The sequence below is a fragment of the Capricornis sumatraensis genome, chromosome 9, assembly GCF_032405125.1.
Source record: "Capricornis sumatraensis isolate serow.1 chromosome 9, serow.2, whole genome shotgun sequence".
Lineage (NCBI taxonomy): Eukaryota > Metazoa > Chordata > Mammalia > Artiodactyla > Bovidae > Capricornis > Capricornis sumatraensis.
Window position 1 is genome coordinate 101,226,331 of NC_091077.1, and position 15,867 is coordinate 101,242,197.

Below are 15,867 nucleotides of genomic sequence, written 5' to 3' on the forward strand. Positions count from 1 at the left end.
TGTGTTTTTTAAAAAAGCCTACCTGAGTCCCAGAGAAAGGCCAAAAAAGAATGTGCAGGGTCTAGAACAATTATACGCTACATAGGGGACCCTCAGGGACATCAACAGTAGGCAAAGAACCCATTTCACAAGCCGTGAAGATCAGGAGTGAGCTGACAAAAAAGCCACGCACTGGTATTTCCAGCTGCCCCAGAACCCCGGTGCTGCTGGGTAATCGAAAGGGTGAATAGACCCAACAATTGAGGCAGAAATCTGCTCTGTCTACATGTGGACCAGGAGGCCACGTGAACTAGAACTGAAGATGCTGGAGCATCACCCCAGTGCCGACACCATATTAACCCAGAGGCAACTCGTCAACGAGTCAGGTTCAACTGGCGACCACCGAGGGACCACTGCCAGCTATCGGTCAGGACAGTAACTCACTTTTGCCGTTGCCACTGGGTCTACCGCGGGGAATAAATACACTGTGCAATGTCTCTGGGATGCAGATAAGTCCTAGTGGCTTGGGTACACTGCCCTGAGGGGGATGGGATCAGAAAGGGATTTCCCGGTTTCCTCTGTCTTCTCCCAGCCTCACCAAAGACTGGTGACGTAGTCTCTCTGGGCCCCCATGGGAAGGGCACTGTTATGTGAACTCTGTGGTCCGTTGTTAGACCACCCGTCCAGGATTCAGCAGGGGTTGTGGGCCCCGAGGGTGGACAGGCCGGATGGTCCTGCAGGTCGGGACACACACCACACAGGGGTAGTGTGATCTCCGAAGGTTATTACCACGTGTATTTTGCTTCATGGCCATGATCTCCCTGTATGGTACATTTCACCCCTAGCCTGTGAGTGCGGGGAATTTGTTCTGACTGAGCAACAACGTGGCCTCACTGTCAAATGAGTTTGATTGCAGGGTTTACACTGAAGATCTGTTGCTGCTGCTGCTGCTGCTAAGTCACTTCAGTTGTGTCCGACTCTGTGCAACCCCATAGACGGCAGCCCACCAGGCTCCCCCGTCCCTGGGATTCTCCAGGCAAGAGCACTGGAGTGGGTGGCCATTGCCTTCTCCAATGCATGAAAGTGAAAGTGAAGTCGCCCAGTCATGTCCGACTCTGTGCGACCCCATAGACGGCAGCCCACCAGGCTCCCCCGTCCCTGGGATTCTCCAGGCAAGAACACTGGAGTGGGTGGCCATTGCCTTCTCCAATGCATGAAAGTGAAAGTGAAGTCGCCCAGTCATGTCCGACTCTGTGCGACCCCATAGACGGCAGCCCACCAGGCTCCCCCGTCCCTGGGATTCTCCAGGCAAGAACACTGGAGTGGGTGGCCATTGCCTTCTCCAATGCATGAAAGTGAAAGTGAAGTCGCCCAGTCATGTCCGACTCTGTGCGACCCCATAGACGGCAGCCCACCAGGCTCCCCCGTCCCTGGGATTCTCCAGGCAAGAGCACTGGAGTGGGTGGCCATTGCCTTCTCCAATGCATGAAAGTGAAAGTGAAGTCGCCCAGTCATGTCCGACTCTGTGCGACCCCATAGACGGCAGCCCACCAGGCTCCCCCGTCCCTGGGATTCTCCAGGCAAGAGCACTGGAGTGGGTGGCCATTGCCTTCTCCAATGCATGAAAGTGAAAGTGAAGTCGCCCAGTCGTGTCCGACTCTGTGCGACCCCATAGACGGCAGCCCACCAGGCTCCCCCGTCCCTGGGATTCTCCAGGCAAGAGCACCGGAGTGGGCTGCCATTGCCTTCTCCTAAGGATCCATTGACATCCTCTTCACATCTACGAACAACTGGCTTGATAAGCAGCTGGCGCTTGAGCTTGGTACTCTTCAGCTGCTGTTGTCTGTGCTGAGTTGTGGTATTTGGTGGAAGTGTACCTCTGCATAGGGCTTCCCTGGTGGCTCTGTGGTAAAGAAACTGCCTGCTGATGCAGAAGACATGGGTTCGATCCCTGGGCCAGGAAGATCCCCTGGAGAAGGACATGGCAACCCACTCCAGTGTTCTTGCCTGGAGACTCCCATGGACAGAGAAGCCTGGCGGGCCACGGTCCATAGGGTCTCAAAACAGACACAACTTAGCAACTGAGCATACACATGTAACTCTACATAACCGACCCCAAGGGCATCTTGGAAGAGGGCTGGATCAGGATTGTAAGGGTCATGCGGGGTTTGTATGGTGGCGTGTACGGTCAGGTCGCTCAGGACAGGTGTGCCCTTCCATTTACAAACCCCGCTGATCCCCCCGTTCCTACACACATGAGTCTGCTTGTCTCCTGTCCCAGCTTGTGACTGTTCTAACCCTTAGGCCAGATGACTCCACCTGCTAGCTTATTGAAGAGAAACAGCTGCCCTTGTGATCTTTGCTAACCTAAGGGTCCGTGAAGACATGCCTCTAGCTGCCTGTTTCCCTGGTAACTGATGAGCTAAACTGACATCCATTGCCGCTTTACCTTGTAGCCTCCTTCTCTCCCGAATAGTGAAGATTGCTGCCATGTCCTGCCTGCTGTACACCGTGGGGAGGTTGCTCCAGGACCTTCTGCTTCAGATGAGTAAGATCTCCCACCCAATAAACCATTGAGGTCACTGTCACTGTCTCTGGGTTCTTACTTTGGTCTTGAAGCTGTGCAACTATAAGCCTTGCAAGCCTGCAGGGCACAGCCTAACACATGCCCAGAAGCTGTCTCAAAATATCTGGAACATCAGGGTTCACACATCAATCCTGACAGGATTGATGGCCACCGTTCTCCAACTTATTTTCTAACCAGAAAAAGGAAAACCTTGAAGTTGCTTAGCTGCTTTTCACATGCACTCTTAAGAAGGAAAAATAAACATACATAGTGCCGTTCAAAAAATGACTGAACATTTATCTACTGCCATTAAAAAAAAAGAATGACACCACTGCCGCCACCAGGCCTGGACCCACTCGGACTGTACGTTTGACCGTGGGCGCACAAAGCAGACCCTGGTGCATTGCCAAGTGAGGGGGACCGTGGAGCCAGGAAAGCTCGCTGGGGCCCGGGGATAACTTGCAGCTGTGGGGAAGGATTGCAAAGCGGTGGGCACGGCTTCCTTGGCAGCAGAAGTGGGCAGAGGAGGAGGAAGAGCGAGAGCGCAGGTGTCCCCGGCTGCTGCGCTCTGCTGCCCCCTCTGGCAGCGGGTTTCAAGTTGTTTCAAGTCTACATGTACGTGTGTCACGCGACCTAACCCACAGCTCTGAACACTAAAAGCTTTTGTATTGTCACCTTAAATGAGTGAATTGTGTGGCTTGTAACCTATCTCAACAAAGCTCCTAAGAAAAAAAGAAGTGAAAGTCGCCAAGTCGTGTCCGACTGTTTGCGATCCCATGGACTGTACCGTCCATGGGATTCTCCAGGCCAGAATACTGGAGTGGGTAGCCTTTCCCTTCTCCAGGGGATCTTCCCCACCTAGGGATCAAACCCAGGTCTCCCACACTGCAGGCAGCTTCTTCACCAGCTGAGCCACAAGGGAAAACCAAGAATACTGGAGTGGGTAGCCTATCCCTTCTCCAGGGCATTTTCCCAGCCCAGGAATCGAACCGGGGTCTCCTGCATTACAGGTGGATTCTTTACCAACTGAGCTATCGGGGAAGCCCTTCCTAAGAAAAAACCATCCCATAATCTCAAATCGGGTTAACCATTGTCCAACCTCAAGGCCTGAAAACTCCCACAAAGATCTGGGCCACGTGAAAATGCATTCTCGGCCTCCCCAGCCATGTCATGGCATCTTCAAATGCTGACTTGCTCCTACTTACCAGGAGAATGGCTAAGTAATTTCCTAACTGCACACAGGGAGGCGGGTGGGGGCGGGGGGAACGCCTCTGGGTTGGCTGCCTAGGCCCGTTCTGAACCCTTCCTCAGGGTGGTCTGCACCTTGCCTGCCTCACTTAGGAGGCGGCTCCCAGATCCGGGGTGAGCTTTATTTGGAAGTCTGTGTCCCACAGTAGACTCTCCCAGCCTGATGGTGCCTCTGCGGTGATTAACACCCCCCCCATGACACCCCCCCACCCCCATCCCACCAGCAGGAAGATCTGCTCCCTTTTTTAGCTTTTCCAGTTCGAGGAGACTCGGTCTGTGAGATTGAAACTCTAAAGGCCAGGCCTCTTCCTGGGGGGAGATGTGAAGCTAATGATGGAAAGAGCCGAAGAGGTTTGAGGGGAGAACAGAAAATACCTCGCTTCCTGCTGTTTCTCTGCCTTCAGCACCCACTCTGCTTCTCAGGGTGTGCACGGCCTTCCAGTCACTCGTCAGAGTTGAGATGAGACCCTTTCACCACTGCAGCCAAACACAGCGTCTCCCTCTGTGTGAACAGAAGCGTCTTATCGCTTCAGTAAAGCCCTGAATCCCAGTGAAATTGATAATTCAGGTATCTTAGAAAAATTAGGTATGATGCTAAGACTTTTAGAATCTATTCCCTGATAGGAATTGAAGGGACGATTGCAATTAAAGACTAATAACTTCAAGTTTCTGAGAGGCGGAATAGAAGATATTGCAAAGAATCTAATCTTTTTTCTGTGTGTGTGTGTGTGTGTGTGTGTGTGTGTGTGTGTGTGGTGGAGGGGAGTTCTCCCTCCAGTTTTCAAATGCAAATTGAGGTGGAAATAGGAAGGTGATATTGGAACAAAAATTCTGTGAAAATTACATCAGGTTGTGAATTCCTTAGGAAAGACAAAGTACTATGTGATGGCAGAACGATAAGCGGCGGCAGAAACTGACACTCTGCCTCACTCACTTTCCACTGGCAGATGAGAATGAGATTCTTGAGACTTTGCCTGCTTTATTCATAGTCCCTTATGCATGGTCTTCAGTTTAGTCGTTCAGTCGTGTCCAACTCTTTGTGACCCCATGAACCGCAGCACGCCAGGCCTCCCTGTCCATCACCAACTCCCAGAGTTTACCCAACCCATGTCCATCGATTCAGTGATGCCACCCAACCATCTCATCCTCTGTTGTCCCCTTCTCCTCCTGCCCCCAATCTTTCCCAGCATCAGGGTCTTTTCAAATGAGTCAGCTCTTCACATCAGGTGGCCAAAGTATTGGAGTTTCAGCCTCAGCATCAGTCCTTCCAATGAACACCCAGGACTGATCTCCTTTAGGATGGACTGGTTGGATCTCCTTGCAGTCCAAGGAACTCTCAAGAGTCTTCTCCAACTCCACAGTTCAAAAGCATCAATTCTTCGATGCTCAGCTTTCTTTATAGTCCAACTCTCACATCCATACATGACCACTGGAAAAGCCATAGCCTTGACTAGATGGACCTTTGTTGGCAAAGTAATGTCTCTGCTTTTTTAATATGCTGTCTAGGTTGGTCATGGCTTTCCTTCCAAGGGGCAAACGTCTTTTAATTTCATGGCTGCAGTCACCATCTGCAGTGATTTTGGAGCCCAGAAAAATGAAGTCTGCCACTGTTTCCACTGCTTCTCCATCTATTTGCCATGAAGTGATGGGACCAGGTTCCATGATCTTAGTTTTCTGAATGCTGAGCTTTAAGCCAACTTTTTCACTCTCCTCTTTCACTTTCATCAACATGGTGCTAGCATCAGCTATATCCATCAAAGGGGGAAGGGAGGTGAATGCTCAGCTGCCATCATTCATGAAACAAGGAGCCTTGCTTAAACATCTGTTTGCTCTGCCAGGTAATGTAAATAATGCCAGAGTGTGTAATCAATCACCCGATGCTTTCGATTGCTGCCTCAGCAATAATTAACAAGGAGTGTGGTGGGTCAACAGCAAGTGCAACTCTGATGCAAAGATAATGCCTTGGCTTCCCCCAAAGGACACATATTACAAGTTTTCTTTTGAAGAGTTCTGACGGTGCATAAATGAATACTGAATTCCTACCCCCTGAACTTCAGGCTCTTATATCCAAAAGTCTACCCGACAGATCCATCTGCATGTCTATCTCAAACACAACCTGTTCAAAACTGAACTTACTTTGTCTTTCCCAAACCTGCTCCTCCAAGTCGTCCTCATCTCAGCGGCAACTCCATCCTTCTGGTTGTACAAACCCAGAAAGTTTAGAGTCATCACAGACTGCTGTTTTCCTTAAATACTTACTTTCAGTGTCAACAAATTCCAGGTAATCTAGCTTTAAAATATAACGCATATTAAGCATTTCTCACCACATCCATTGCTACCCATGCTATCGTCATCTCTCACTTGAATTATTGCAACAGTCTCCTAACCAGCCCTCCATTGCCCTTTCTCAGTCCATTCTGATTCCAGCTTCCAAAGTGATGATCTAAAACACGTGTCAGGTCAGATCACTTTTGTCAGATACTGTCAGTGAGCAACCATGTTATTCAAACTAAAAAGCAGACTCCATACAGTGACCTACAAATCATGAAACAATTTATTTTACCCCTTTGCCTCTCTGACCTCTTATTATACTTCCTCTTACTCTGTTCTGAGCATCCTTACTCAGAACTTATCCCCTTACTATCCCTCAAAACACAAACTATCCCAAACACAAACAGCTCAGCATCTTTGCACTCGCTGGCTCTTCTCCTCTGGAATGCTCACCCACAGCCCGGAGGCATCGCCTCCCTTTCTCACTTTCTTCAAAACTTTACCCATGTCTCTCTTTCTTTTTCACATTGATTTTTCTGCCCCGTGTTGTGCTCCTGACTTCCTCCATGCTTTTTTATGTTAGCCTGTAATTTGTTCTTTTTCACTGCTATGAAGTATTTCATTGTATGAGTACGGCACAATCCACTTACTCATTGTGTTGCTAGATACTTATGTTGTTTCCAGTGTTTTGCTATTGCAAATATTCCTCTTCCAACGCAGCTCCTGGTGCAAAATTACTGGATTATAGGCCTGTGCATCTTCAGCTTTGCTATATAATACTAAATTGTTTATCCAAAATAGCTAGATCAATTTATAGACTCATCAATAATGTATTAATTGTACTCTGTCCTCATCCTTGTCAGTATTTTAAACTATTTCCGATCTTGTAGGTTTTAAATAATGGTTCTACTTTGCTTTTTTTTTTTCTGGCTATTAATAATGTTGAACCTCTTTTAATGAATTTATTGACTGTGTCTAGATTTCAACAAAGATCCATCTAGTCAAAGCTTTGGTTTTCCCAGTGGTCACGTATGGATGTGAGAGTTGGACTATAAGGAAAGCTGAGCACCAAAGAATTGATGCTTTTGAACTGTGGTGTTGGAGAAGACTCTTGAGAGTCTCTTGGACAGCAAGGAGATTCAGTCAGTCAATCCTAAAGGAAATCAGTCCTGACTATTCATTGGAAGGACTGATGTTGAAGCTGAACCTCCAATACTTTGGCCACCTGATGTGAACAACTGACTCATCTGAAAAGACCCTGATGCTGGGAAAGACTGAAGTCAGGAGGAAAAGGGGAATGACAGAGGATGAGATGGTTGGATGGCATCACTGACTCAATGGACTTGAGTTTGAGTGAATTCTGGGAGTTGGTGATGGACAGAGAGGCCTGGCGTGCTGCAGTCCATAGGGTCACAAAGAGTCAGACATGACTGAGTGACTGAGATGAACTGATACTTTATCAGGATAAGGGAATGCCCTTCTGAGTTTGCCAAGAATTTTTTATTTCACATGGTTGTTAACATTGAGCAAATACTTTCTCTGCATCTACTAGATAAAGTGTCTACAAACTCTGACCCACAGGCTGAATTCAGTCCGCAAATTTTTTGCAGGGTGCAGGGGGTACATGAAATGTTATTGGAAAACAGACACACCCTTTTGTTCAGTATGTAATATGACTGCTTCTACTACAATGGCAGAATTTTGTGATTCCAACAGAATGTATAGTCTGCAAAGCTGAAAAATATTTACTATCTAGCTAAGTCCTTTACAGAAAATGTTTGCCACCTAACTAGATGATTAAGTGACCTTTTTCTTTTTTTTAACATCTGATTATGTGGTTTTGCTGATTCTTCTCAAATCGCTCACCTGCATCAATTCTCTGCCCTTTCAGCTCTCCCAGGAGGCTGATCCTTACTGCTTTCATCCCAACCCCAAGCTCCCTGCCACTGGCTTCTCTTGGGGGGGCGGGGTGGGCACCAACAAATGAGAAGCACTAGCCTGAGATGGGAGAAGGCAACAGCACCCCACTCCAGTCCTCTTGCCTGGAAAATCCCATGGGCGGAGGAGCCTGGTGGGCTGCAGTCTATGGGGTGGCACAGAGTCGGACACGACTGAAGCGACTTAGCAGCAGCAGCAGCGGCAGCCCGAGATGAGATGGGAGGGTGGTCCTCTCCGAGGGTCAGTTCTAACCGTGATCGTCGCAGTTCTGACTTGTACAGTTCTGGCTTTCTCTATGATGAGGTTGCCTTTCTCTATGATGACCACCACTGACGGTTAAATTTTCTTCCATAAATTCATCTCTCACTGGGCACTTCCACTCTTTCCCCCTCAGGCCTAGAGGTTTCTGGCTATTTCTGGTTACCAGATGTCCCACCGTTCATTGTGGGTTCTGTTCATCTTTAAAAAGTTTCTTAAATTTTCTCCGTTAAAACATAGGGTGTATTTCTACTCTTTTTTGGCCAGCTCTCTTAGAAATGCAGCTGTTAATTAAATCAAACTTGCATTTTGGGAATCCACTCAGTTTGGTCATAACGTGTATTTTTATAGATCACTGGAATCAGTTTACTAATTTATTTTTACATCTTTGTATTCATGTTCATGAGAGAATGACCTGTTATTTTCCTTTCTCATCCCATCTTTTTCAGATTTTAAGATTATGCTATCCTCATTGCCAAAGATATAAGGAGCAGTACTTCTGTTTCTATACCATAAAATAATTTGCATAAGATTAAAATTATGTATTCCTTAAATTTTGTTATAAATGTTTGGTAAAATCACGTGGCTTATTATTTTCTTGGTCAATATATTTATTATTGTCTTTATCTGAAAAATCTTCATAGAAAACTGGTTTCATGTATTAACTCTTGGCAGCCTATTTCTGAGCTCTAAAGAAGCCTGCCTTCTTCTGAGCTACCCAGTCTTTCTTCTGGGCAAGTGACATTTTGGGGTGGTTCCACTTCTTTTCAGCTTCTTTCTTAGGCTTCTTCTCATCCACTGGATTCTCTTAATTGCAGCATGAGCGTTCCTATACACCTCCCCCATCATGTCTGGAGTTACAGAGTCCATTCAATATTGAGAGAATTGTTTCTTACAAGCATCCTCATCTTCTTCAGCCAGGCTATGCCTGTCATTTGCCATGTTTTACTCCATGGTGAGCTTTCAGTGAACCTCAGAACTGAGTTCTTTGCTTCCTGAATCATAACCACAGAATCATGTGATACTGTGAGGGATAGACAAGCCTCCATCAACAACTCCCTTGAGGGTCCCCAACTTTATTTCCAGTAGTAGACCTGGCAAGTGTTGCATCCAAACAACAGGTGCAGGCACCTGGCTGACCACCAGGGCTTCCTACACTGTACTCATCCACAGTCACCTCGACTTGGCCTTCATAAATCTTGCTGATACCAAACCTACTAAGAAGCCTGCAGGCCAGTACAATATGCAGCAGGGTTATTTGTCAGGCCAACCATCACACCTTATTTTGGGAGTTCGTGAGCATAAGCTGCGTATATCTCCTTTTAGACTGGTGTAAGTAATCTGACAAATATACCTCGGTTGGTTACATGAACTGTCATTCTGTATTTGAGTGTGTTGTACTTATTTTTATCGTGAATTACCAATCATTTCTGAGTATAGTCATCAGTTTTGCCCTCTTGCTCTCCTCTAAATTTCAGTGGTATCTCTTGAAGTAGCCTTTATTCTTGACAACTTCAACAAACCCCATGCTGTGGAACAGAGCCTGGGGTTCACGGCTTGCCAAAGAGCTGGTTTATTTCTTCTTGAACCACATTTGCACGTTAAATTTTTCTAGAATTTATCAATTTTATAAAGATTTTGAAGTTATCAGGATTAAGTTATAATATCATTTGTCTTTTAAATATCTGCATTATATGGCATTCTGACCATTTTATAATATTTTGTATTTATAAATTCTGTTTATTTTTTAAATTAGAACTTGCTAGATTTGTCTCAATTTATTAGTGTCTTCAAAAAAGCAACTTTCGGTTTAGTTCATCCTGTCATTATAAACTTATTTTCTATTTTATTAATTTCTATTATGTTCATGATTCATGCCTTGTTTTCCTTAGGCTTGGTCACTTATTCTTTTTCTACCACATTAAATTGGATGCTTAGCTCATTACTTTGTAAACTTTATTTTCTCCAATGTAAGTAAGTATGTCAGTTAGGTTCAGTTGCTCAGTCATGTCCGATTCTTTGTGACCCCATGAACCACAGCACGCCAGGCTTCCCTGTCCATCACCAACTCCCAGAGTTTACTCAAACTCATGTCCATTGAGTCGGTGATGCCATCCAACCATCTCATCCTCTGTTGTCCCCTTCTCCTGCCCTCAATCTTTCCTAGTGTCAGGGTCTTTTCAAATGAGTCAGCTCTTCGCATCAGGTGGCCAAAGTATTGGAGTTTCAGCTTCAGCATCAGTCCTTCCAGTGAATATTCAGGACTGATCTCCTTTAGGATGGACTGGTTGGATCTCCTTGCAGTCCAAGGGACTCTCAAGAGTCTTCTCCAACATCACAGTTCAAAAGCATCAATTATAAGTAAGTATATAGGTCATAAATTTTCATCTAAGCACAATTTAAGTTGTATCCCATGACCTTTTAAAAACAACTTTATTAAGATACAACTCACATATCATACAATTCACCTAAGTGAATAAGTCAATAGTTTTTTATATATTAATTATTAATCTTTCTAAATTGTGGCAAAATTGAGATAAGATGAAAGTTGCCATTTTCACCATTTACGGTTCAGTGACATTGATGACACTTCTCTGTGGTGCAGTCATCACCACTATTTCTAAAACATCTTCGTTACTTCAACCAGAAACTTTGTAGCCATGAAGCATTAACTCCCCATTTCCTCTCCCCTAAGCCCTGGTAAACCCTTAAATCTACTTTCTATCTCTATGGATTTGCCTGTTTTGGATATTTCATATAGGTGGAATCATGTATGCAGGTCAGGAAGCAACAGTTAGAACTGGACATGGAACAACAGACTGGTTCCAAATAGGAAAAGGAGTACATCAAGGCTGTATATTGTCACCCTGCTTATTTAACTTATATGCAGAGTACATCATGAGAAACGCTGGGCTGGAGGAAGCACAAGCTGGAATCAAGATTGCTGGGAGAAATATCAATAACCTCAGATATGCAGATGACACCACCCTTATGGCAGAAAGCAAAGAAGAACTAAAGAGCCTCTTGATGAAAGTGAAAGAGGAGAGTGAAAAAGTTGGCTTAAAGCTCAACATTCAGAAAACTAAGATCATGGCATCTGGTCCCATCATTTCATGGCAAATAGATGGGGTAACAGTGGAAACAGTGGCTGATTTTATTTTCGTGGGCTCCAAAATCACTGCAGATGGTGACTGCAGCCATGAAATTAAAAGATGCTTGCTCATTGGAAGGAAGGTTATGACCAACCTAGATAGCATATTAAAAAGCAGAGAGATTACTTTGCCAACAAAGTTCTTTCTAGTCAAGGCTATGGTTTTTCCAGTGGTCATGTATGGATGTGAGAGTTGGACTGTGAAGGTGAGCACCGAACAATTGATGCTTTTGAACTGTGGTGCTGGAGAAGACTCTTGTGAGTTCCTTGGATTGCAAGGAAATCCAACCAGTCCATCCTAAAGGAGACCAGTCCTGGGTGTTCATTGGAAGGACTGATGCTGAGGCTGAAACTCCAATACTTTGGCCACCTGATGCAAAGAGCTGACTCATTTGAAAAGACCCTGATGCTGGGAAAGATTGAGGGCAGGAGGAGAAAGGGACGACAGAGGATGAGATGGCTGGATGGCATCACCGAATTGATGGACATGGGTTTGGGTGGATTCCGGGAATTGGTGATAGACAGGGTGGCCTGGCTGCTGTGGTTCATGGGGTCACAAAGAGTTGGACACGACTGAGAGATTAAACTTAACTGAACTGATGCAGTATTTCTCCTTTTATATTTGACATATTTCACTTAGGATAGTTTCTTCAAGGGTCAGTCATGTGGTAGCATTATTCAGAACTTCATTCCTTTTGATAGCTGAATAATACTCTTTTGCATGTATATACCACGTTTTCTATACTCATTCATCTGTCAGTGGACACTTGGATTGTTTCTACCTGTTGACTATTGGATAATACTACAAGAAACGTTGGCATACAATTATCTGTTCCAGGGCGTTTTCAGTTCCTTTGGGTATATACCTAGGAGTGGGATTGCTGGGTCATATGATAAGTCTATGTTCAGGTTTCTGAAGGAGAAACAGTTTCCCATAGTGGCTGAACCATTTTCTACTTTTACATTCCTATCAGTAATGTACAAGGGCTGCAATTTCTCTACAGTGTCATCAACACTTGTTATTTTCTTTTTCTTTTTAAAAACTATCACAGCCATTCTAATGAGTGTGATGTGGTATCTCATTTGCATACTTTCTTTGAGAAAATGTAAATCAAACCTTTTGCCCATTTTTAAATTGGGTTCTTTTTGTGTATTGAGTTATATGAATTTTTATATATTCTAGATTTTATGTTTTTTTAATATTACATAAAAATAAGTGAGTACCTTTTAAACTAATAATGTATTAACTACCTCAGGTAAAATGGGTGATTATTAACATAGTTAGTGATCAGTGAGGATTCACTGTAAGTGCTGTTCTCAAACTTGAGGCGGATTTGCTGCTGACTTGCTTCTAGCTATGACTAAGTCACATAAACCACCACTATGATGGTTTCATCACTGTTTATTTACCACATATAATTTTTTAATGAATTGTATATATATATATATGTATGTGTATACATATATTTATATATGTAAGGATGGAATTCTAAAGGGAAAAAGGAAAAGCACAGAAACCCAGAGACTGTAGATTACATGTTAGAGTGCAGGAGGAAAGCATACTGCAAGGACCATTCCAGTGAGAACTTTTCTCTTCACTTCTACTTCAAAATAATACACAGGAAGGAGTGAAGTCAGGCTCCGTTCCCTTTAGTTTCTCTTCTGATCTTCATTTCCTGGGACCTCGTATTAGAACAGAAGCTCTACTGGGCTGTGGAGATAAGGAGTGAGCGAAGGCGTCATTGGCTATCTGATCTCCTCTAGCTACCTGCCAGCCCAAGGAAATGGCTCTCCTCACTATGTGCTCTTGGCAAGGACCTGCCAAGTGTGGACAACGAGATGGTGAGATAAGCAAAGTCCACTGGACCCAGCGCACCGTACCTTCTTAATGAGTTTTGCGTGAGTACACAAAGGAAGTAGGGTTAATGGGGGGTGAGGGAGAAATTGGGTGAGGAGGACAGGGAGAGATTAGGGGAAGCAGGAGAATCCGTCAACCTAGTCCTCACACTCTGGGCAAGCTACCAATTTAGATACTTTTTCATTTGATGGCACTGAATTGACCTTTGCTTGTTTAACTTTAATTGTAACACTGCACAAAGCTGGCATTACCCTCTCAATCACAAATTCATCTGTGGAAAATAAAAGTTTGAAAAAAAATTTGCTTCTTAAATGCTTATTTTGGTGTTTAATTACTAATCATCATGATTAGAAACTCCAGCTGGAAATGGCCCAGTCCTTTCCAGACCTCTGAATAAAACATTATTAGAACTTTATACACAGTCAAAAGTAAGTGGAAGAGGCTTAATGTAAGGGTCCCAAACAAGATGTCTACACAAAAGGCTATCATTGAGATTTTAAGATTGGATATAAGTAAAGAAATGTATTCATTAAGAACTACAGGTCACTGTTTCACTCTCCTATTGGACTTCAAGGTGTAGGAAGGCAGAGAGATTTCTCACTGATATATCCTTAGTGCCAGAACAGCACATGGACATAATACATATCTTTTTTGAGGGTATGAATGAATCTCATAACTAGTAAGTTTTATTTCGTAAACCTTAGTTACCTTTTTAAAAGATGATGAAATAAGTAATTTTAATTATGACATTTAAAAATGTTTCAAGAGAAGAAATTACTTTCATTCAAAAAATTTTCTTTAGTATACTCAGCATTTCCTGCTATGTTTTTAAGTGTTCATAAAAAATACCACAAGGTGGCATACAAAGCCTCATGAAGACATTGCTATTTTTTTGGTCAAAATTTTCCTCTCTGCTTACAGAACAACTCCGTTAAATCCTGGTAAGAGGGACTCACTCTGGGCTCTTGGCTTAAGGGCTGTGCTCTGTCCCCCTTGACAGTGTCCCTCCACATAGAGAGAGCTCTCAGGGCTCAGAGATGGGCCCCTTTCCCACCTGGAGAACCTCTTCGAAGGCCTCCCTCCTGGGGGGTGGACAGAGGCGGAGATCACACCGCAAAGGCTTGGGCCGGTCCGAGGGTGCATCTGCAGGGGCTCAGATGGAGGAGGGGCGCAGCAGGGGAGGGCGGAAAGTCATTCTTCAGGGAGGATGGAGGGAGACAAAGATTGCTCTGGGGCCAGCTAGCCCTGCTTTGCCGCTTACTCGTGTCAGGCTGGAGGAGTCCAAGAATTCGAGGAAGCCTGAGGTATAGCTTATTAGCTTGATTTATCACCTCTAAATATTTGGGCATAAGGTATGTAAGAATCTATTTTCTCTCTTGACAGGGCCCTGTAAACATTACGATAAGATTATGTGTATGTATCTATCTAATTTGTAGGTATTTCCTGTGTATTTATTTAATATCTATATTTGGAATCTACATTCAAATTCTGAGATTTCAGTAATAAAATCAGCATTTTTATTTGAACAGCTTATGTTCACTATCAGGAAATAAAGTAACCATCAGCATAAATGGCCTTTAATAAAACCTGGAAAAAAGAGTTTTGGCCGTCATTGCAGTAATCCACCAATACCCTAGTTTTCCTCCTTTCAAGGCATACAATAGGGCGGTATTGGGCATGGCTAGGTGGCTAGGTTTGGTTTCTTCTTTAAACTTTTGTTTAGACTGTTACACAACAATTCTATTGAGATATAACTCTCATAAAATTCAGCATTTTAAAGTATACAACTCAATGGATCTTAGTATTTTCAGTTACATATCCATCACGAGTAACTTTAGAACACTGCTATCACTACAAAAAGAAACCTGTACCCATTAGCAGCACGTGACCAGGTTTGACTGTCGTGATGCAAGTAAGAAGGACATCCAAGTCTTTTCACAGCCGGTGCTCAGTTCACCACGCTCTCCCCTTGCCATGGTGACAGGGGTATTCCAGAAGTTAGTTTCTTTCAGCCTGCATCTTGGAGTGAGGATGAAAATGCAGCCTTAATGAACCAAGAGGGTGGCTAAGAAGTCTTGTTTTAAGCCACTAAGAATTTGGGGTGATTTGTAGACAGAGTGTAGTGGAACCCAACATGATCAGTGCACATAGGATGAAGATCTGTGTGAGAAAGTATTTAGGGGAGGCAGAATTCTAAAAGAAAAAAAAGGTTTAGAAACTCTAATTCTAAAATGACTCATTATTACCCTGTTACAGTGGGAAAAAACTTACTCAGATATTGAAAAAGAATTTCACTTCATTTGAGTTGAGAAAAGGGAACTTGACCACTTACATTTACCAGAGTTCCGTATGACCCTGTCAACTTTGTTCTGCTAATGGGAGGACAGGAATCACTGAGACAACTATGTTTTCTTAAGGCTTCTTTCTGGAATTTTATGTGGAATCTATCTGGTCAGTGATATAAGATGAAGTCTTTGATTTCTTTCCTCTAATCATTTTTCCTTTTCAGTTCAGTTCAGTCACTCAGTCATGTCCGACTCTTTGTGACCCCATGGACTGCAGCACGCCAGGCCTCCCTGTCCATCACCAACTCCCGGA

At 44.1% G+C, this 15,867-nt stretch overlaps 1 pseudogene; it reads right to left on the minus strand.

Annotated features, from left to right (window-relative positions):
* Positions 1-8,949: 8,949 nt before the first annotated feature.
* LOC138086363 (large ribosomal subunit protein uL18 pseudogene) lies at positions 8,950-9,788 on the minus strand (annotated as a pseudogene).
* Positions 9,789-15,867: the final 6,079 nt, after the last annotated feature.